At 38.8% G+C, this 22,481-nt stretch overlaps 2 pseudogenes; both read left to right on the top strand.

The window, feature by feature from the left end:
* The first annotated feature begins 11,874 nt into the window (after window positions 1-11,874).
* Window positions 11,875-12,884, top strand: LOC148024966 (uncharacterized; annotated as a pseudogene).
* Window positions 12,885-13,470: 586 nt separating this feature from the next.
* On the top strand, window positions 13,471-21,501 carry LOC148024965 (uncharacterized; annotated as a pseudogene).
* The last annotated feature ends 980 nt before the right edge of the window (window positions 21,502-22,481 follow it).

Genomic DNA, 22,481 nt, shown 5'->3' with positions numbered 1-22,481 from the left:
CTCCTATAGCCTGATCAAGAAGTATTTTCTTTTAGCACATTTCTTCTTTTAGGTTTTTAGTTTCCCATACTCGGGCATGTAAAAAGGAGGGAGCTGAGCGTAGTGACCCAAGGAGAACAGGGCATCGGCCTCAGGTCCTATCTCGGTACCCAAGAACCTACCAAGCCCTCGCAAGGCGACACTTAATCCTTTTCTAATGCTCACTTTTATTTTCGCTCTAACCTTCCTTACTTTCTTCTTTTCTAGCGAGACGCCACCCCTAGGAAGACAAGGCATCGGCCTCGGGTCTGACTCATCTCCAAAAACCCACCAGACCTTCGTAAGGCAATGATCAACTGCTTATAAATTTTCTATTTTTTTTCTTTCTATTTTTATAGGGGCTAGAACACCTTTGTACACACCTTTGTATATATTTATTTTCTTTGGGATACTCAAGATTTTGTTCCTCTCTTATCATCATCATTTTTCTTTGGCAGGCTTCTCTAACTGCCTCACAACTAATAAGAACTCCTAGAACGACTGTCTAGCAGGCTAGCAAAACAGGGTCACTAGGACTACCTTCTAAAACAGGTCTTTTGATGTATAGCAATGTCTTTACAGGAGGCAACGACTACTCAGACCTCCCTTAGACATACCTAACCTAAACCTGGGACTTCATGCCTTGGATGCCGATCCCCAACAAGAAAAGAAAATCCCCTACAAGTACCAGCAAATTCCAAGAAAAAGAGGATGGAGCTCGACTGATTCTCTTACAGGACCCTAGATAAACTGGTCAACAATTCCAAGGGACTGGACAACTGCTAGTCAAGCATACCAGAATTACTTCCATTTTGCTCACCAATATTCACAATCTCTAGATCCTTCTGTGAGATTGATAGCTCATTTTGCTTGGCATCTAGCATACATGCATAGGCATTCCCATAATGATGAAAAGTCCATTCCAGAGCTTTGTATGAATGTCAATGTGAACATTGATTCCCAATAGTTGGATGTCCTCTATTTTCATGCCCTATGTCTACCTAGTAGATACCTTGTTTTGCTAGAAAGGATGTGTTGCTTGCAGTTCTTTCAAAATCCTCCAAAGACATTTGCAGATGAGTCCTTTTCCATGGATCATTTTTGAAACCACCAAGCCTTCAAAAGGGATCACCTTCATTGATACCTTTGCAATGTATTTTGGATGATTCTTAATGATATATATCTCTTTTTGGAGGTGTCATTCAGATGATTGTGTTTGTGTGTGTGTGTGTGTGTTGTGTAATAATTGTATGTGATGAGTTTGTATTGATTGCGACTAATTTGTTCGAGAGCTCTTTTCAAACTATTGATGGTGGATGAAAAGCCTGTGATGGAAAGCTGAAGAAGAACCTCTTATATCATTCACAAATTTGTTATGGCTTTTAAATGATTATCGATGAGTTAATGAATAACAAAGTTTTCCTTTAGTTGTTTTTTTTAAAGATACAGGTGATAAGTTGGGGTCATAGTTTGGCGAGATTATTGAAGATACTACGGAAGATTAAATTGAGCTCTTTAGTGAACTTATATTCTTCTTTTCCTTAGGCTGCAAGGACGCTTCCTTTCTAAGTGTGGGGATATGTTGAGAGTGGAAAAAGACTGAATTTTTGACTGATTTTTGTTGTTTATGAGTTCTCAATGATTGATTTTTTATGGATTCAGAGTGATGTATGCTTGATAATGGAAGTGTTTGAGAGTGTTTTGGATGATATTGATTATGTTTTGAAAGTTCATGATGATTCTCAGTGGAGATATAAATCTTTGTGATGTTTTGATAGGTTCTATTGAGGTTCTGATTGGTTCTGTATACCTTCTATATAGCTTCTTTTTTGTTCTGATTTTCTTCTGTACGAAGCGTGGATTGATGATTGATGAAGATTGAGATCTTTTGGAAGCTTATTAAATAGTTTTTTATAGTTTGGAATGGTTTTAGTATGAATTATGAGGTTTTGTTGACCTTCTGTAACCCTCTGTAAACCTTCTGTAGAGCCTCTGTCTCTGCTTTGTCTCTGGTCTATAATTGTTCTGTAGCTGTTCTGGTACTATACTGTACTATTCTGTAGACCTTTTGTAAGTGTTCTGTAGAATGTATGTGTGACTTTGGGAAATTTTTCTAACTTTTGGAAAGGATGAATCTAAGTTCAAAAGAGCTACAACAAATGGAAGAAGCAGCTGCTGAATACTAAAGAGAAGACTGAAGTGACAGTGACAGTAGTGAGCTGTGAAAAGACACTGTAGTGGCTCTGATGCCTCTTCATATTAGACATACCTCTTGGGAGGTGTATCCACCACCTAAGAAGAATTATTGAGAGTTATTTTGAGAGTATTGTAGTGAGGAGATGATGTACTATTGATAGAGAGAGAGAGAGAGAGCTAGAGATAGTCAATTCTATCAAAACAGTGTAACTGTATATGAGAGATTGAGAGAGAGAACTATGAAGACATTGAAGATGAATACTATGTGATTGATTTCCATTCAAAGATGGTGTATTATTCTATGTTCTTTGTTATATTGATGGATTCTATGAAGATGTTGAAGATTATGATTGATTCTATCAAATCCGTGGGAGATATCTATTATGATGCTACGTGAAGATTTGTTGTTTTCTTTGTTTTGATGATCAAAAGAATGAAATAAAAGCTTGTTGATATTACAAGATAGATTTTCTTGCAGTAAAATCCCCTTTTCCTTGGTGTTCCTCTTGGGGCTCCATGGGGTAATCCAACAATGAAGTCCATACTAATGAACTCCCATTTCATTTGTGGAATGTCAAGTGGTTGCAATTTCCTAGGCATTTTAACATGCTCTGCCTTAATGCATTGATAAGATAAACATTCCGTGACATATTTGAGTACGTCTCCCTTGAGCCTTTTCCAAAAATAGCTCTTCCTGACCGTGTTAAGGGTCTTGGCATAACCAGGATGTCCTGAGAAAGGGGAGTCATGGGCTTCCCAAAGTATCTTCTGCTTGAGAGTTTGGCTTGCATGGATACATAATCTTGTCTTAAAGTAGACAAGTCCACTACTGATGGAGAATTCTCGATACTTTGTCTTTAGCTCCGGGTCTTGATCCTTGATGGGGATCTCCCTTAGCATTTTCTGATAGACTGGGTCATGATATGCCCCTTCTTTTGCTAGCTCAAGGATCAGGTTGTTTAGCATTGATACCTTTGTGGCTAGTGACCTTGCTATTGATGGATCCAAAAACCAACATAAAACCTTTCAAACATACTCAAACCACTCCAAAAACTTCAAAACATCTTCAAACTCAAACAATCAACCACCAAAAACAACCATTCAACAACAAAAACAACAAAAAAAATCAGCCCAAAAACCAATAATTTCCACACTCAACACCTACGAATCACAACTAGAAAATTATTACCTAAGTGCATTATCCGCTATTCTTTTTCACAAGGAAATCAAGGATGCATTTAGACAAATCCACCTTTTAACTTATGCAATATGCGTTCAGGATCGCAACTTGGAAGTGCAAGCAATTTCAAATGTACGACATGCAACTAAATCTTGTAAATCGGGCGAGCAATTAAAATTTCCAAATGTAATTAAACTTGCCTATGAGAATTGGACATGCCTAGTGCATTATTTTCATGCGGAATCAAATTTTAAGAACTTGGGCATTGAGGTTTGGGGTGTTGTCCACACGCGAACTTGGAGTGGAAGCTCCTGCGTGTGCACCTTGCGACTTTTGCTTTGGGGCCATCGATGACATAGATCCTCGACTCAGCAAACTCCTCCCATCCCTTTATCCGATTTCTGTAATCGCTTTCCGTTCGGGATCTCCCTTGCGGCACAAGAGTTTGGGCCTTGGGGAACACAGATTTTAAAATCCCGTGAGGCACGGTGAGAACAAGGCTTATGGAAGCCTTTAGTGGAAGCTTCCAAAAAAGAAGCTTCTAAGCTTCTGTGGTGGCAGAGAAGTGATGTGGAGAGAGAAATGAGGATGGAGGTGGAGATGTCGATGATGTTTATGATGATGATGGCGATGATGGTGTAGCCTGCCGGTAGCAATATGGTGGCGTGAAGGCAACACAGCATCCTCAGGCGGCAGCAGCACGTCTCTCTCTCCTCCTCCCCCTCACGCTTGAGAGGGGGGGGTCTTAGAGCTGGAAGGGGGAGGGATAGCCATACACATGGCTAATTGCATGCTTCCTCCTCCCCTCGTGCTCTCCTACTCCACACCACTCCTCTCACACTCCCTCTCCCCGCCATGCAATGGCTGAAGGGGAGAGGATTAATAGTAAAAAAATTTGCAAAATTTTTTCCATTATCCATTTGCCTTTTCCAGTGAAGGGTGTTCCCGCGTCGAACTACGGGTTTTTAGCCATGGTCTTCCATACACGACACGGAGCTGGAGTTTATCAATGCGCGTGGAGGGAGCACTTAGCCACCAACATTTATCGTTGTGGAAGATTATTTTGAGTTGCTCTTACGTGGGATTTTGGGTCTTCAATATTTCGTAGTGGAAATATTACATTCTCTCCCCCTTAGAGGAATTGAGATGTCCTCATCTCAAGAAGATCTAGGGGCATTGTTGGTTGAGATTGCTTTCATCCATCCAAGTAGCATCCTCTTCGGGATAATCTTTCCACTGGACAAGGTATTCTCTCAAGGTTCTGGATCTCAAATGCCTCTCCCTAACATCTAAGATCCTATCAGGCCGTAGCTCAAGGACTCCTTGGCTAGGCATTACAACTTATTGATCATCAAGCACGTGACTAGGGTTAGGTACATACTTCTTCAGTAGGCTGATATGGAATACATTATGAACTTTTAGGTTCTCAGGGAGTTGCAGTCTGTAGGCATTAGGCCCTAGGCACTTGAGGATCTTGTAGGGTCCACAATACCTTGGACTTAGCTTTTTGCATTCACCCAAGGATAGGGAACTCTTCTTTGAACCTACACAAATGAAGACCAAATCACCTTCAACGAAGGATCTATCTTGTTGTTTTAGGTCCGCGTAGGGCTTTTGTCCGTCCTTGGCGGCTTGGATGTCCTGTTTTATTGACTTAATTTGATCATCCATGTCTTCCAGCATCTATTTTGAGGCTTCAACCCTCAAGGTTGGATCCGATAAGTTTAAAGGACTACAACAGTCATGCCCATACAATGCTTGAAAAGGGGTCATCTGAATGCTTTGTTGGTAGAAAGCATTGTAGGCAAACTCAACCAGTGGCAAATATTGAATCCACTTTTTGGGTTTGCGATAGGAGTGTGCCCTAATCATATCTTCAATGACTTGGTTAACTCGTTTTGTTTGACCATCAGTTTGGGGATGATAAGCTGTAGTGAAACAGAGTTGAGTCCCAATGGCTTCGAAGATGGCCCTCCAGAAGTGTGATGTGAAGAGAGAGTCACAGCCCACTGATGATTCTTTTGGGTAACCCATATAATTTGAAAATCTCCTTGATGAATAACCTTGCAATGTCTGAGGCTTTATAGTTTGTCTTAACAGGAATAAGATGTGCAACCTTGGTGAGCATATCCACCACAACCATAATGGAGTTGTATCCTCCCTGAACTTGGGGCAGGCCAACAACAAAGTCCATACTAATGAATTCCCATTTCATTTGGGGAATGTCAAGTGGTTGCAATTTTCCTGGCATTTTGACATTCTCGGCCTTAATGCATTGACAAGACAAACATTCTGTGACATATTTAAGAATGTCACCTTTGAGCCTTTCCCAATAATAGCTTTTTCTGACTGCATTGAGGGTCTTGGCATAGCTTGGATGTCTTGAAAAAGGGGAGTCATGGGCTTCCCAAAGTATCTTATGCTTGAGTGATTGACTTGCCAGTATACATAATCTCGTTCTATAGTAGACAAGTCCACTATTGATAGAGAATTCTTGATACTTTATTTGTAGCTTCGGGTCTTGATCTTTGATGGGAATCTCCTTTAGCAATTTCTAATAGGTTGGGTCATGGCATGCCTCTTCTCTAGCTAGCTCAAGGATTGGGTTGTTTGGCATGGATACCTTTGTGGCTAGAGATCTTGCTGTTGATGGATCTTCAAGATTAGAGAATTTAGGAAAGCCTTGCGACTAAGTGCATCGGCAACTACATTCTCCTTTCCAGGCTGGTATTTGATCTCAAAATCATATTCCTCTAGCACTTCAATCCATCGACGTTGCCTCATATTGAGCTCATTTTGGGTAAAGATTCATTTAAGACTTTTATGATCCATCACTAGGGTAAATTTGTTACCCAACAAGTAGTGTCTCCAAAGCTTGAGAGCATGGATGACAGCCAATAGCTCCAGATCATGGGTAGCATAATTCCTCTCATGGCTCTTCAATTTCCTCGAAGAGTATGCTATGGTATGACCTTCTTGCATAAGCGCACATCCTAAGGCAAGTGTGCTAGCATCAGTTATCACTTCAAACTCATTACTAAGGTCCGGAAGTTTCAGGATCGGTGCTGATACCAAGCTTTTCTTTAGTTTGTCAAAGCTGGACTGTTCAGCCGCCGGTGACCATACAATTGATGCTTGCTTCTTCAGTAGATCAGTTAGAGGTGTTGCAATCAAAGCATAGTTTTTGATAAAGACCCTGTATCATCCTGTCAATCCAAGAAAACTGCATATTTCTTTGACAGTTGTTGGTGTTGGCCACTCCCTGACCTTGGCCAGATCTACTGAAATTCCTTCAGCTGATATAATGAATCCCAGATATTCAATCTATCGCTTGAAAAATGCACACTTCTTCTTTTTGGCATAAAGCTTGTGTGCCCTCATTGTCTCAAGGATAATGCAAAGCTGGGATTCATGATCTTCTTCTTGTTTGGAGTAGACTAAGGTATCATCAAAGAAGACGAGTACGAAGTCATCAAGATATGGCCTAAAGAAATCCTGCATTAGCCTGTTGAAGGTAGCAGGAGCATTTGTTAGTCCGAATGACATGATTAGGAACTCAAAGTGTCCATATCTTGTGCTGAATGCCGTCTTTGGGATATCTTCTTCTTTGATCCTTATCTGATAATATCCAGACTTGAGATCGATCTTGGAGAAGATCTTTGCACCTTGAAGACATTCAAGAAGTTCATCTATTCTTGGAATGGGATATTTGTTCTCAATGGTTGATTGATTCAACCCTCTGTAGTCAATACATAACTGAAGTGTTCCATCTTTCTTCTTCTGGAACAGCACTGGAGCTCCCCATGGCAAACTGGTAGGCGGATGTAGCCTTGGTCTAACAGTTGCTTGAGTTGCTCCTTCAGCTCAATCGCTTCCAGATGGACATTCTATATGGCCTCTTTGCGATTGGTGCAACTCCTGGTGCTAGCTTGATTTCGTGATCAACTTCCCTTTGAGGAGGAAGTTCTGTCGGCTCTTCAGGAAATACGTCTGCGTACTCCTTTAGCAATGAAGGTTCTTCCCTAGTCTCCTGATTCTGATCTAGCTTATTTAGCTTAATCAAATAGACGGGTAGCCCCTTTCTAACTCCTTTTATTATCTGAGATGCTTTAGCCAATTGAATTTTTGGCTTCCCAACCTCTCCTTGAGTTGTGACCGATTCCCCTCCATAATTTCAGAAGGAGACTTGGCCCTTCCCACAGTGAATGTGGGCGTCATTGGGTATTAGCCAATCCATTCCAAGCAAAAACTCATGGACACCTAGGGTCATAACCCTGAATCTGACCGAAGTCGACTTTCCTCCTAGTAGGAATTCCATCTTACGTTACATACCCAATTTAGCTTCTAGCCAAGTGACCTAATCACTTAGCTCTGTTACCAACACTTACAGCCATGACAGACAATGATAAAAATCTTATTCATTCACGTGGGCATAGCCCTTTCGAGTACATTTATTTTTGGGAAGATGGAACAAGCTGATTGGTACATCAATTTGGGGAGAATAAGATTGTGTTACATTCAGCTATGGGAACTGAGTAATAATATGGATTGGGGTCATGGATTTTCAGGAATCGATAGGTCATAGGAAGATTAGGGTATCCTTTCCTTTGATATCCGTTCTTCTCATAACGTCCCAACACCTTGATTCTGTCGGCAAGGATTACTCGAGTTCCCAATTAGGATTGACCCTAAGTAACTACTTTACACATAAACATCAGGGTCGAAGCGGATTTATACTGCACTTGGTTCAAGGAGAATGGGAAATGAGAGGGATGCGAAGCTTGACCTCTCTGCCAGTAAGGCATAGTCCCATTCCGTTCCCCTAAAACAGTATAAATTGGGATTCTAGCTCTCTAGATTTTAGGTCATCGTTACCTCGCTGTCAATTCCGTTGAGAAAAGTTCTCGGCCAATCGGGACCACCCTTTCGAAGGACAGACCCATGGCCACATCCACCGCACTTTCCTCTGCTGCTTTAGTTATCTAATTACCTACCACATTTAGTTTAACAAGCAAAGACAGCTTCCTTAATTAGCCAATTAATCACTAGTTCCTTCACGTAACTTAATCACTGACATAGAAAAACAATGTCAAGCAAGTTCCTTTTCAACAATTGATCTTATTTATCAGTCTTTGGAATACATCATATAATCTAGCCGAAGGCTATTCCATAATCCACCCAAAGGCAATTGCATAATCTGCCCAAAGGTAATTCCAGCAATCCTGAGGGATCACTATTCCAAGTTTCCGCCCGTAGAATGGTATGCGGGCCTCGAGATCCAGTCTCCAGTCATGTTGCCCTCTTGTGCAAGACCCGGAGGCAAGGGATTTATGGCCAGAGCCCCCTTGGCACCCAAGCGTCCTCTTGCTCCAAGCAGCACCCATGGAGAGACCTATCGTAGCGGGTTTGGTCTAGGTCCCGCGGGTCCATGTCCCGATGCGGCTAACAACCGCCTTGGATAGGGTCAGGCAGACAACTGGGGGTAACTGATGCCACCTCTCCCTCTAGGCTTTCAACCTAAAGCATTAGTTATTTTCCAGCATTAGTTCCTTGAGCAAAGAAGTACAAACAGTGCTCCTAAGTATACAAGCACAATCATTCCAGTGGTCGTTTGTACGGCCAACTGCCAAGGTGTAAATCCTTCTTTCCGAATACATCCAACATTAGATCCGGGATCAATCGCGACTTGGTAAGATCCCCAAGGGTTTCGTAAACTAAGCTGCTTGTTTACTCTTTTATCCTTGGGTTAGGGTTTATACCTAGTTAACCCAAATTGTTTTCACCTTACGTTTCCTTAAATTAAAGACAATAAATCCTGGGCAACCTCATCACCCTAACTTGATTGGTCAATTGCTTGCTAGGAAATTCATAATTACCCTAACTTGGCAAATCAGCCTCACAGAAGGGTGATGTAGCAGGATGTATACTCATCCTCTTGCAATTAGACTTGTACTTCGAACCCGTCAACCCTTGTTCTAAGGAGTGGCAATACTATTTTGTGGTTTAGACACAAAACCATGCGACGCTGCAACTTGTTGCACGAGATAAGTGTCGCACCTAACTTGTGAGATTTTTCCTCCCATCACACGGTATTCATGGGTCAAGAATACCTTGGTCAAAATGTAGGATTTGGGAGTCCTCTTGATCCAACCCAACCCTAACCCTACTAGGCCGACAACGTTTGGCCCTAGGGTTTCTAAATTCAAACGGAAGTCTAGTATTTGGCCAATTGATCATTAGGGTGAGGACCCTAGATTGTTCTTGCATGGGCGTTTTGCTAACCCAAACATTCCGTGAATGTGGGTAGGACCTTTGAGGTCGAAAATATTAAATCAGTTTCCCGAGTGCGATACTAGGCAAAATTTTAATGCGACTTAGCTCTACCTAGCGCATTGAGGTGATCATCATTTGAGTTACACCATTACAAGCGATTTACCTAATTGATCTAATTGTCTTGCGACAAGAGGTGACCTTTCCTTAGAGATGCAAATACTTTTCCTAAAAGATGTAAATAATTGCAAGATATGACATTCCATGCAAATATGCAATTCATAGACTTTTTCCTTGTATGAAGCTATAAGTTCTACAATGATTGTTACTTTTCCTTGCCTAAACTATAATGATTGACCATTCAAAGCTAACTCGTATAAGCCCTACGTTGATTTACATCAAGAACTATGTGTATAAACCCTTTGTTTAATGCATTGAATTCAAGCTTTAATATGAAAATGCATCCTTTCCTAAATACAAACTTTGATAAAAGAACTTCATGTGTGAGCGAATGCCATGACACCATTAATGATTTAATTCATCCTTCAACACTTAGCCCAACCTAGGATGTAATTATCATCGCATGCAATTTGCATGGTACATAAATCCCTTTCATGCAATGCAACTACTCGGACAACATTTAATGGACGTCAAAGATTATCTCCTACGAATCACAACTAGGAAATTATTACCTAAGTGCATTATGCGCTATTCTTTTTTGCAAGGAAATCAAGGATGCATTTAGACAAATCCACCTTTTAACTTATGCAATATGCGTTCAGGATTGCAACTTGGAAGTGCAAGCAATTTCAAATGTACGACATGCAACTAAATCTTGTAAATTCGGCGAGCAATTAAAATTTCCAAATGTAATTAAACTTGCCTACGAGAATTGGACATAGTGCATTCTTTTCATGTGGAATCAATTTTTAAGAACCTGGGCATTGAGGTGCGGGGTGTTGTCCACACACGAACTTGGAGTGGAAGCTCCCACATGTGCGCCTTGCGACTTTTGCTTTGGGGCCATCGATGACATAGATCCTCGACTCAGCAAACTCCTCCCGGCCTTTATGCGATTTCTGAAATCTCTTTCCGTTCGGGATCTCCCTCGTGACATGAGAGTTTGGGCCTTGGGGAACACGGATTTTAAAATCTCAGGAGGCACGGTGAGAACAAGGCTTATGGAAGCCTTTAGTGGAAGCTTCCAAAAAAGAAGCTTCTAAGCTTCTATGGCAGAGGAGTGACGTGGAGAGAGAAGATGAGGATGGAGGTGGAGATGCCGATGATGTTTATGATGATGATGGCGCAGCTTGGCGGCAGCAATATGGCAGCGTGAAGGCAGGAGGGCATCCTCAGGCAGCAGCAACACATCTCTCTCTCCTCCTCCCCCTCACGCTTGAGAGGGGGGGTCTTATAGGTGGAAGGGGGAGGGATAGCCATACACATGGCTAATTGCATGCTTCCTCCTCCCCCCGTGCTCTTCTACTCCACACCACTCCTCTCACACTCCCTCTCCTTGCCATGCAACGACTGAAGGGGAGAGGATTAATAGTAAAAAAATTTGCGAAATATTGTCCATTATCCATTTTCCTTTTCCCGTGAAGGGTGTTCGGGCGTGGAACTTTGGGTTTTTAGCCATGGTCTTCCATATACGACATAGAGCTGGAGTTTATTAATGCGCACGGAGGGAGCACTTAGCCACCAACATTTATCATTGCGGGAGATTATTTTGAGTTGCTCTTACGCGGGATTTTGGGTCTTCAATATTTCGTAGTGGAAATATTACAGACCTTCAGGTATACAGTTTTAACAAGTCTTGGTTTTTTTTGGCATTATGGATTTGTTTTTGTCTTTCTTTTAATAATCATTATTCTATGAAGAAAACAACAGAATTTATGTACTGTGCAGAGGAGAGTTTTCTTGCTACTCTTTTTTGGGGATTTTGGCAAGGATCATATAAGTTTAGAAACCACATGATCAATGTAAACTGTTTCTTGATTGATAGTAGAGGAGGTGTAAATTGGACTTGTGAGCCAAGCACAAAGGTAGTGATTTTATTTGGAATAGAGCTTGTTGAGATCAATGGCACATTTTGTCACAATGATTGCAAGCGGGTAAGTTTGGAGGGAGTTTCCTTCTCCAATCTCTAGTGCTCATCATGTGCATCCATTCCCAAGGAGAGATACTTTTGCACGTGTGTGTATCGAGACATGCACTCTAGTGGGGAAAGAGAATTAAGAGACACTAGATGTGGTAGAAGATTGGATTACTTGACTCATTCTGAGATATTGAGAATTGCTAGGACTAAAAACATAATGGTTTGACGACTCAAAAAAGAAATATGGTTCACAAGGACAAAGATTGCTACTTTGAGTGTAAAGGTGAGGAGTCTTCAAGAAAGTGTTTCTGAAGCCTTGGTACGAGGAGATGTAAAAAAGTTTTGCACTGATATTGTGAATGCGCATAAGCATGGCTTATTTGAGGGGAAGAAAGCTTTGTGGGACTTTTTCATCAACATCTCTCAAAACATAGGAAGAGTGGGTCAAGGAAAGTGATATTCTTATACAACAAAAAATCTCTTTGAAGCTGTCAAGATTTGGGGAGGTACAAGATTGCATAACTTTCTCTCCATGAATCTTCAAGGTCCACATCTTTCAACTACATCTAGGGCTATGAGAAAAGCTCTTTGTTATAGGACCGGATTGAGAGAGGATGTATTCAAGCATGTGGCAAAAACATATAAGCATCATATGTTGAAAAATGGTCTTTGCATGGGAAGTGTACCTGTCATTTTTGCTGAAGATGAAACTATGATCAAGAGGATTTGAGGTGGATAGCAAGAGATGACCAACTTTTTGGTTCTTGTGGAAAGAAGATAGATCACACATGCATTTCAAATTTTGTAGTACTTGTTGGAGATGGTGAAAATGATTATCATAGAATTGTTGATGCATTTGAACATAATGTGATTGCCCACTATGCAAGAGTATTGATTGGAAATCCTCTTGGTGAATGCTTGCCAAATTTAGTTCTTCTTATACACCTAACTTGTAATAGGTTTGACTCTATGTCCATCAAGGATCAATGGAAAGAAGTCAATTTTCATTGGAATATGTATGTGAAGGATGTGATTGGATCAATACTTTGTCATGCTTCTCATGGAGATTCAAGGCAAAGAAAGCTTATGGTTGAAGATTATAGCACTCTTACAAGTGTTTGATACTCAATTCCTTGGGTTGGATATTCACAGCTTCTATGGAAGATGATGGAAGCATCATTGGATTACATGATCGAGATTATATACATAATGGAAAGAAGATTATTAATCCTCTAGATAATGCATCCAAAATATTAGTTCTTGGTAATGATCTTGTCACCTTGAGAATCATGTAGCCTTGGTACATCAAAGTTTCAAGGTTGATGATCATGGTTTGCAAGAAGGAGATATAGAGAGAAAAGACAAACAAAATTGGAGATTAGCATAGAGGATAGCCCGACGTACGGTTCAAAATTGTTTAGAGCTCTTGCAAATGGGATCCAATCATCGTCAAGAGCAAACACTTGGTACAAAGGTGTATCTCTCAATTGTGGTAGCATACATTGATATTTTTCTATCTCCTATGCTCAACTAGATGAGCGTGTGAAAGCTACCGGAATGGTAACCTTCTTTTTTAGGTACAAAATTCCTGTATCTATTGAACATACATAAATAATTAATTGATATTGTATGTTCATGTTGTTGCTATGGTAGCACCATTATGTCTTATTAATCAGTTGATTTATGATGTTTTATTTGGATTTGGCGCATGTGGATTACCAAGCATGATGTATATATGCTCAAGCAAAACTTCATTAATAGAGAAACTTTCATGGACATCCAATTGTTATGTCACTTTGTGGTTCTTCTCATAAAGATCTTCAAAGACAGATATAGTCACTTGGCAGATCCTTTATCTTCTATGGGATCTGATGCTTGTGATAATTTCTTTAGTAAAGTAGGTGGAATGGTTAGCAATGAGAGGTGTTATGATGGTTGTGACTTGTTTAGTGCAGGAGCATTGAATAGAATGTCAGAGTTTCAAGTAGGTTCAAATCTAAGTTTTTTGGCAACTCACTCAAAGCAAGAAAACATATGGGTTGATATGAATCATATGCATGGCATTCCTTTGGAAAATTTAAATGACTACATGGTTGTGAGTTGTTGTGAGCAACGGATGTGTGGTTTGCACATAGCAAATGGAAGAAGCTCCCTCTTTCTCTCTTTTACTCATAAAATTGCATACAACTCATGAGAAATTAAAAATAAACTAAAAGAGAGGGTAAAGTAAGATGAAGCGACACAAGATTGGGTACAATCTCCCCCTGACATGAAGTGGGCAGCTCCCTTCATGCCATATTTATAATAATATTATGAAATCTTCTTTGCCCAAGATTTAGGCCCTTTACAATCACTCTTTGCATAAAGAGTTTGAGTGTACTGGAAAAGAGATAGAGTATTTTGAATTAATGGATGCTAGCAATTGTGCATCCCACAACTCTCTAGAGCCATTAATATTTTATTGGACATATCTTCTAAAAATCTATTTTGCTAATAAATATTTACATAGAGGCTATGCACATGCTTTATAAGAAATAGTGTGCGTCTAATACAATAATCCAATAATTTCCAAATAAATTCTTGAGGAAATAATCTTTAAAATGCTTGCGTGTGGTGCGCCTTTCCAATTCACCTTGCTCTACACATTGGCTGCCAAAAATTTAGAAAATCATGTTAGAATAATAACCAACTGAATAATTGAAGCTAGCCACATAAATCAATTAATTTGGAATTCCATACAATAATTAATTCACGAAGACGTTAATACTCGTGTGGATAAAATGGTATCACCCACGTTCACACTTACATCGATGCCCAGAAAGGATAGGCATCCCCATCGACCTTCTACCTAAGACAATTCTTAGGAACGTGCCCCGCATTGACGGAGAACCATTTAAGGCACTCATCCTGCCAACGTACACACAAAGGAGAATCATTTAAGGCGCTCATCCCTTTGCATAGGTGCCTCCTTTCACATAAACAGGGTGAACAGGAAGATAACCTTTAAAGGGACGCAAAAGACTAATGTGAAAAGTGTTGTGCATTTTTCAATGATGAGGTAACTCTAATTTATAAGCATTAGGAATAATGCAATGGATAATTTTAAAAGGTCCATAGAAACGAGGAGCTAGTTTTATATTCAAGTTCTCTTCTACACTATGGAGTCTATGTTTTTCAACACGTAACCAAACATAATCTCCTTCTTTATAAATCATGGCTTGCCTCTTTTTATTTGCTTGTTTCACATATGATTGTTGGGCCTTTGCTAGCATTTGTTTAACTTTCTCATGAATACTTGAATGATTTTGAATCCAATTGTCAACAGAAGGTATTTTCTGTGTTAGACGAAATGTGGGAGTTGGCAATTTGTGACCGTAAACAATTCAAAAGGTGCCTTTTGTGTAGCAGTGTGAGTGGTATTATTGTAAGCAAACTATAGAAGGTGCAAATGATTATCCCATGTGGATGGAGAAGAAATTGTGTAAGCACGGATTAAATCCAAAAATTGTGCTATATGTGGCCTCTGTCTCACCGTTAGTCTCTGGATGAAATGCAGAGCTAAAATCAATCTTAATTCCTAAGTTAGTAAACAATGTAATCCAAAAATTATTACAGAATCGAGGATCTCGGTCAGACACAATAATTTTTGGCAATCCATGGTGCACAAAAATATGCTTGAGAAATAAGTTAGCAGCTTGTGTAGCACTTAAGGTCTTTTTACAAGCAATGAAGTAAGTCTGTTTACTAAATCTATCAACTATGGTCCATATCATATTATTTCGTGAAGAAGTTTGTGGTAAACCTGTAATGAAGTCCATAGAAATCTGCTCCCAAGGTGAATTAGGGATAGGTAATGGAAGTAATAAACCATAGGACTTACCATGATGTCTTTTTATGCGTTGACATACAATGCATTCAGAAATAAAATTAGAGACATCACATTGCATATTTGACCAGAAAAAATTTTCGTGTAAATTTCTAAGTGTGGAGATAATACCACGATCCCATACAAGGAGGCTCATGTACTTCTTGCATAATGAAATGACGAAAAGGATTAGTAATACATAACCTTTTTTCATAAAATAGAAAACCATCGAAAATAGAAAAGTTATTAGTAGGGATCCATTGATTGTTGGATAAATTTACCCAAACATCATGAAAATTGGGATCTTGAAGATAAGTATTTTTCATTGTGTCTAACGAAGAAGTAGAAATGACAAAAATATTGTTTAATGATGGCCTACGGCTAAGTGCATCGGGCTGCTACATTTTTCTTACCTGGTTGATATTGAATGAGTGGATGAAATGATTGAATAAATGATGCCCACTGTATGTGTCTATTAGATATTTGTGGTTGTGAGAATAAATGTTTAATACTCTGTTGATCGGTTTTAATCATAAACTCCGAACCCATTAAATAGTGCTTCCATATGTGCAATGCATGAACTATGGCTAATAATTCTTTGTCATATGTACTATATTTAACTTCAGAAGGTTTCAGTTTATAACTAGAGTATGCTATAGGGTGATTGTCTTGCATCAATACTGCACCGATGCCAGAACCACTTGCATCAATAACCACAAGAAAGAATGGTCGATTGAAATCAGGTAACTGCAAAACTGGAACATGTGTGAGAGCATGCTTAAGTATTTCAAACGATTGTTGTTGGCTATCGCCCCAATGATAAACAAGACCTTTCTTTAACAAAAGAGTTAACGATAAAGCAAGCAATGAAAAGTTTCTACCAAATTTTTTATAAAAGCTAGCTAGTCCTAGAAAAGAACGAACTTCGTGTACATTTTTAGGTGTTGGCCAAGAATTAATTGCTTCAATTTTATGTGGATCTACGTGTATGCCTTTGGCAGACACAATATGAACTAAATATTCTATTTCACATTCAAAGAAAGAACTTTTGTCAGGGTTAGCATATAGAAGGTTTTGTTTTAACAAACTAAACACTAAAGATAAATGTTCTTCGTGTTCTTTTTCAGTTTTGTTGAAAACAAGAATGTCATCGAAAAAGACTATTATACAATGCTGAAAATGCAAAGATATTCTATTCGTCATTCTACTAAATGTAGCTGGTGTGTTAGTAAGTCCAAAGGGCATTACTAAGAATTAATAATGTCCAAATTGTGTACAAAAAGCTGTCTTAAAAATGTCAGGAGTAGACATACGAACTTGGTGATATCTTGATTTTAAATCAATTTTACTAAACATTGTTGCTCCTTGTAATTTATCTAGAAGGTCGTCTACTCTAGGTATTGGATACCTATTTTTAACCATTATTTTATTAAGTGCTCTCTAATCTATACACATGCGGTAAGTTTGATTTTTCTTTTTAACTAATAATACAGGAGCTCCAAAAGGTGAACTACTTGGACGAATTAATTTTCTATTTAGAAGTTCTTCAATTTGCTTCTGAATCTCTTTCTGTTCTAATTGGTTATGGTGATAGGGAGCTTTGCAAGGTGGTTGACTACCAGGAAGTAAATCAATTTGGTGGTCTTCGGGTCGTGATGGAGGAAGTTCTAAAGGTAAATCATTAGAAAAACAATAAAAAAATTTAGCAATAAAATGTTATTGCTTTGGAGTTAGTTCAATTTTTGTAACATCAACTTCATTAATCCATACTAAGAAAGCTTTTGATTGTTTACGCAAAGCTCGCTTCGCCTGTGTATGACTAATAATTGAAAATAATTCAGTTTTTTTTAACCCTTTGAGTAAAATTTGTTTACCTTCGTGCTCAATGTGCACTGAGTGTGTGTTGTAATCTATATTGGGGTTGAATTGGTGATGCCATGGCATTCCTAGAATTACGTCAGCAGATTGCAAAGGTGCTACTAAAAAAATTTGCTTTTCCTTATAAGATCCAATACAAATTTCTAAATTATGAACTTATTTAGTACCATTATATCATTGTCCTAGAAATGCAGCCTTAATTTTATAGGCAGATGGAACAGTTTTAAGTTGTAATTTTCTAACTACTTTTTCTGAAACAAAATCATGAGTACTTCCATCATCATGCAAAACAGTCATATCATTATTATTGATTTTACATCGCATCTTTAATAAGACATGCATAGAAATTTTACCAGCAAGGTCTTCAGGTTCGTTAGAATTTTTGCCCATAAGTGTAGCCTCATCGAAGTTGGGCATTGCTTCAAGGTCTTCGTTGGATTCTTCAGCTCCAAGAAAATTCAGATGCGCCGTGGGTTTCTTCCAATCACAAGTGTTGCCCATGGGACAACAACTCGCAATATGACTAGGATGCTTATAATTATAACAAATTACATTTTTGGAAATGGCATTGGAGACACTTGGTTAACATTTTTAGGTTCACCAGATTTAGGCAAATTTGAAGGTAGATTGGGAGGTTTAGAATTGGAAATTGATTAACCATGATTATTAAGAACATTTCGCATCCATGGCCATCGGTTAAAATGATTCTTTCCATATTGAGAATTGAAGTTATGAAAAGAATTATAACGAAAGTTGTTATCCATGTTGTTACCGTTGGATGCCGGAAATTGCCTTCGGTCTTTAGAGTGCTTCTTTTCAGCATCATGAGCTAGGGATATGGCTTCGTCCAGATTATTGGGCTTGAATATGTTGACTTCGGCTTGGATGGATGGAATTAAGCCGGACATATGCTTTCTCTTGAAGGTAGACTCGGCCACTAGCTCCACCATTTGGAGCTACAAGAGAGTGCTCCAAAATGTTTCTGTGTATTGAAGGATAGACTCACATTCCCATTGCATGAATAGGTCCCATTGTTGTTGCATGCAGAGCTCGAATTGTGCAAGGAGAAAATTTGCAAGAACCTTCTTGCAAAAATCATTCCATGTGAGAGGACGATCAATGCTTTTACGTGTGACATCCCACCATAATGCAGCTTTCTCAATAAAATAATGAGATGCACATTTAATTTTATCACTTTCTGAGTATTCCTCATTGTCAAAATAAGCTTCGAACTAACTTAACCATGACAGAATTTTGCTACCATCTTTAAGACCATCAAAAGAATTAAATTTTAATGTACCCTTGCTTATCTTGGACTCTTTTTTACTAGAGTGGGCATCCAAAGTAGCGTTGATGGTGCGAACTAGGCTGTCAATCGTTGGTAGAAATTTCAATGGCAGGACGCTTGAGGGACTTTAGTTCTCCAGTTGTACGCGGTGTTGACGCTCTTCTTCAAGTTGCATGGATATTAATTCCATAAGCTGCTTCAAGGTTGGCTTATGAAGCGGTGATGCAGAGTCAAAATTGATAGTGTCGGATGGCCCTTCGTGTGACATGATTGCTTGATGGAGAAATCTAGGGAGATTTAGGACGCCTTGCAAATGAAAAGACGCCTTGCTTGTCGTTGGAGAATTTTAGCGTGTAAGACAAAACTTTTAAGCGGCCTTTGGACAAGAAATTATGGATGGAAGTAGACAAGAAAGTTGGGAATTTTTTATGGGAATTTTGTGAAATTTATGAAGCTCGAAAGAACTGCACGAGAACTGCCTCTATGGAAGAGATAGTCAACTGTGACTTGTGAAGATTTGCAGAGTCTACGTATGACACAGAGTAAGAGAAGATGAAGTTGATTATGTAAGTGATAAAAGAGGTAATGTAATTTTCTTAATAAGGCTTTAAGCCTTTTAAAAAAAACTTGACAGTTTAGGACAAAAGGACGTCGTGGATGTTGTCATGATGACAAAAAATGGCCCCCCCAAACAAAATCAAAATCGAGCTTAAGCTCTTGATTAAGCTTAAGCAAAGCTTTTAATTAGGCTTTAATTAATCTTGCTAATCACCTTGAAGCTCGAGTTCTTCACGAAACATAATGCCATGATGTGGGAGTGGGTCTTCTTCAATGTTTGAGAAAATAACAGAATTTCTTGACTGTGATAGAGGGATTGGGGGTTTTGAAGGCCTGGGAATCCAATTGTGTAGTTGGTTCGTGATGAGATGGACCGTAGAGCCCGTTCGCAATAGAGGGCAAGCGATTGGAAGCCCAAGAGGTAGGCTGGGCTCTCTGATACTATTGTTGCAAGCAACGGATGCGTGGTTTGCGCGTAGCAAATGGAAGAAGCTCCCTCTTTCTCTCTTTTACTCATAAAATTGCATACGACACATGAGAAATTAAAAATAGACTAAAAGAGAGGGTAAACTAAGATAAAGCGACACAAGATTGGGTACAATCTCCCCCTAACATGAAGTGGGCAGCTCCCTTCATGCCATATTTATAATAATATTATGAAATTTTCTTTGCCCAAGATTTAGACCCTTTACAATCACTCTTTGCATAAAGAGTTTGAGTTACTGGAAAAGAGATAGAGTATTCTGAATTAATGGATGCTAGCAGTTGTGCATCCCACAACTCTCTAGAACCATTAATATTTTATTGGGCATATCTTCTAAAAATCTATTTTGCTAATAAATATTTACATAGAGGCTATGTGCACGCTTTATAAGAAATAGCGATGCGTCTAACACCATGCTCTACACATCAACTGCCAAAAATTCAGAAAATCATGTTAGAATAATAACCAACTGAATAATTATAGCTAGCCACATAAATCAATTAATTTGGAATTCTATACAATAATTAATTCACGAAGACGTTAATACTCGTGTGGATAAAATGGTATCACCCACGTTCACACTTACATCGATGCCCAGAAAGGATAGGTATCCCCATCGACATTCCACCTAAGACAATTCTTAGGAACATGCCCCGCATTGACGGAGAACCATCTAAGGCGCTCATCCCGTCAACGTACACACAAAGGAGAACCATTTAAGGCACTCATCCCTTTGCATAGGTGCCATCTGGCAACAGTGAGTACTGATGAGAAGATTGTATATGCATTAAAGGAGGGTTTAGTAGAAGTAAAGGTCATGTGTCGCAAGCTTGGTATGGAAGGTGAAGCTTAATGGGGTGCCTCATGGGAAGAAAAAGATATCTTAGAGCATCTTGAAAACAATGCACATGACAATCTTGAAGAAGAAGAAGAAGTTTCATTGGATGATTTTGTTGGAGATGTAATCATGGATACAATATTGGATGTTAATGAAGAGGATACAATTGCACAAAGTGAGCTTCACCATGTCATGGATTCTATAATTGACAATGAGGAGAATGTGGTGAGCCAAATATCACCTTTTGTGGAAGTTGATGGGAAGACTTTTTGCAAGAGCACACTTGTGAGCCAATTGAATGGAAATCCAATGTTATCAAAGAATAGATTAACAAGGGTAAAAACTGGAGTATATTTCTCATTTCAGATTAAGCCAAAACCTCAAACCAATACTTGCCTTGGAATAGGATATGATTGTGCGGTTCTATTTGAAGATACTATACTTAGAGATAATATAAAGATCAAAAGAAAAGGCAAGGTTGCAAATACTAGTCAAGGGGTCAAGAAAGGCATATGGTACCTCGGAAGAGTAATGAGTATGAGAATGAAGCTCAGAAATGGTATGAAAGAGACAAGGGGCCCTTTTTATCTTCTAGATCCTCCTCCAAATGTGGAGATTCATCTAGCATGGTATAAAAAAACCAAAGGAAGTAGATGCTACACATATGATATTGTTGATAATCAATCAGTGTCCTTGGAATATATAATTGCTTTGGAAAATTTGAGCTATGATCCAATATCAAAGAAATATCAACTTGATCCCAATGACTATAAGATCTTCAATGGCTATGTAAAAGATACACAAGGTAATTTGAAGTGCATAAAGTAAAATAAAAATCTATAATAGTTTAATGGGTTGTCCTTATGCATTAGTATTAAATTGATAATCTTGTTTTTCTTTGCAAGTTGAAAGCTACTATGTATACATCATACATGCTACCAAGAAATATCAAATAACTTTTTTGGTCATCTAGTTATTGTGTAATTTGAGTTTTAGAGTCATAAACATTTATGAACATTTTGGGTGTAATTTGAGTTTTAAGGTCATAAAGTCTCTCCATCAGTCATGTGCACGAAGTAGCTTGCAACCACACTTGGAAATAGCCAATAGTTTTGGGTCCATCTCAGCCACCAATATGCAATAGAAAAGGCATATGGTTGCATTGGCAATCCTTTGATGGTGAAGAAAAGTATATGTATGGTAATGAAGCAAAGTACATTGTAGCATTACAGTTTTTGAGGTATCTTCAACATGTATTTCATTCAAGGATATCTATGAAGGGAAGTACTTTTAAACACATACATGTGATGCTTGTGTTGTTCCTACTCTTTGCTAAGTTCACTCATTCATGTGTACTGTAATTTGTGACTACTAACTAGATGTTAGTATCACGAGTTTCAAGGTGCTTGGTAAGAGGTTAAACCCAAGTTTTTCTTAGAGAAAAAAATTAAATCTTTATTTTTTTGATTTTTTTTCTTGATTTGTATTAATCATAGTGTGGGAGGGGGGGAGTTGGCACTCTCCCATGGTTTTGGTAGAGAGATTCAACTTCCCTTCTTCCAAAGAGAGCTTGGTGTCCGCTTGGTGTAGTCACTTTAAGGGGGCATGGGCACTCAAAAACATTGTGACACATACTTCGATGGTATCCAAGTGCCACTACATAAATCACTTTGTGATATGACCATTTTGATAATTTTATTGCTTAGGATAATTCCAACTTTTAAAAAGAAAGTTAGTATATGTTCTATGAAAACTTACAGTTAAGAAAGGGGATACATAAAAATTCATACATGTATATATCTTATAAG

The sequence above is a fragment of the Lygodium microphyllum genome, chromosome 15 (assembly GCF_053477565.2).
Source record: "Lygodium microphyllum isolate KBCC chromosome 15, Lygodium_microphyllum_v1.1.10, whole genome shotgun sequence".
NCBI classification, from domain to species: Eukaryota; Viridiplantae; Streptophyta; class Polypodiopsida; order Schizaeales; family Lygodiaceae; genus Lygodium; species Lygodium microphyllum.
The sequence above is the reverse complement of the archived record's forward strand: the minus strand, read 5'-3'. Positions and strand labels throughout refer to the sequence as shown.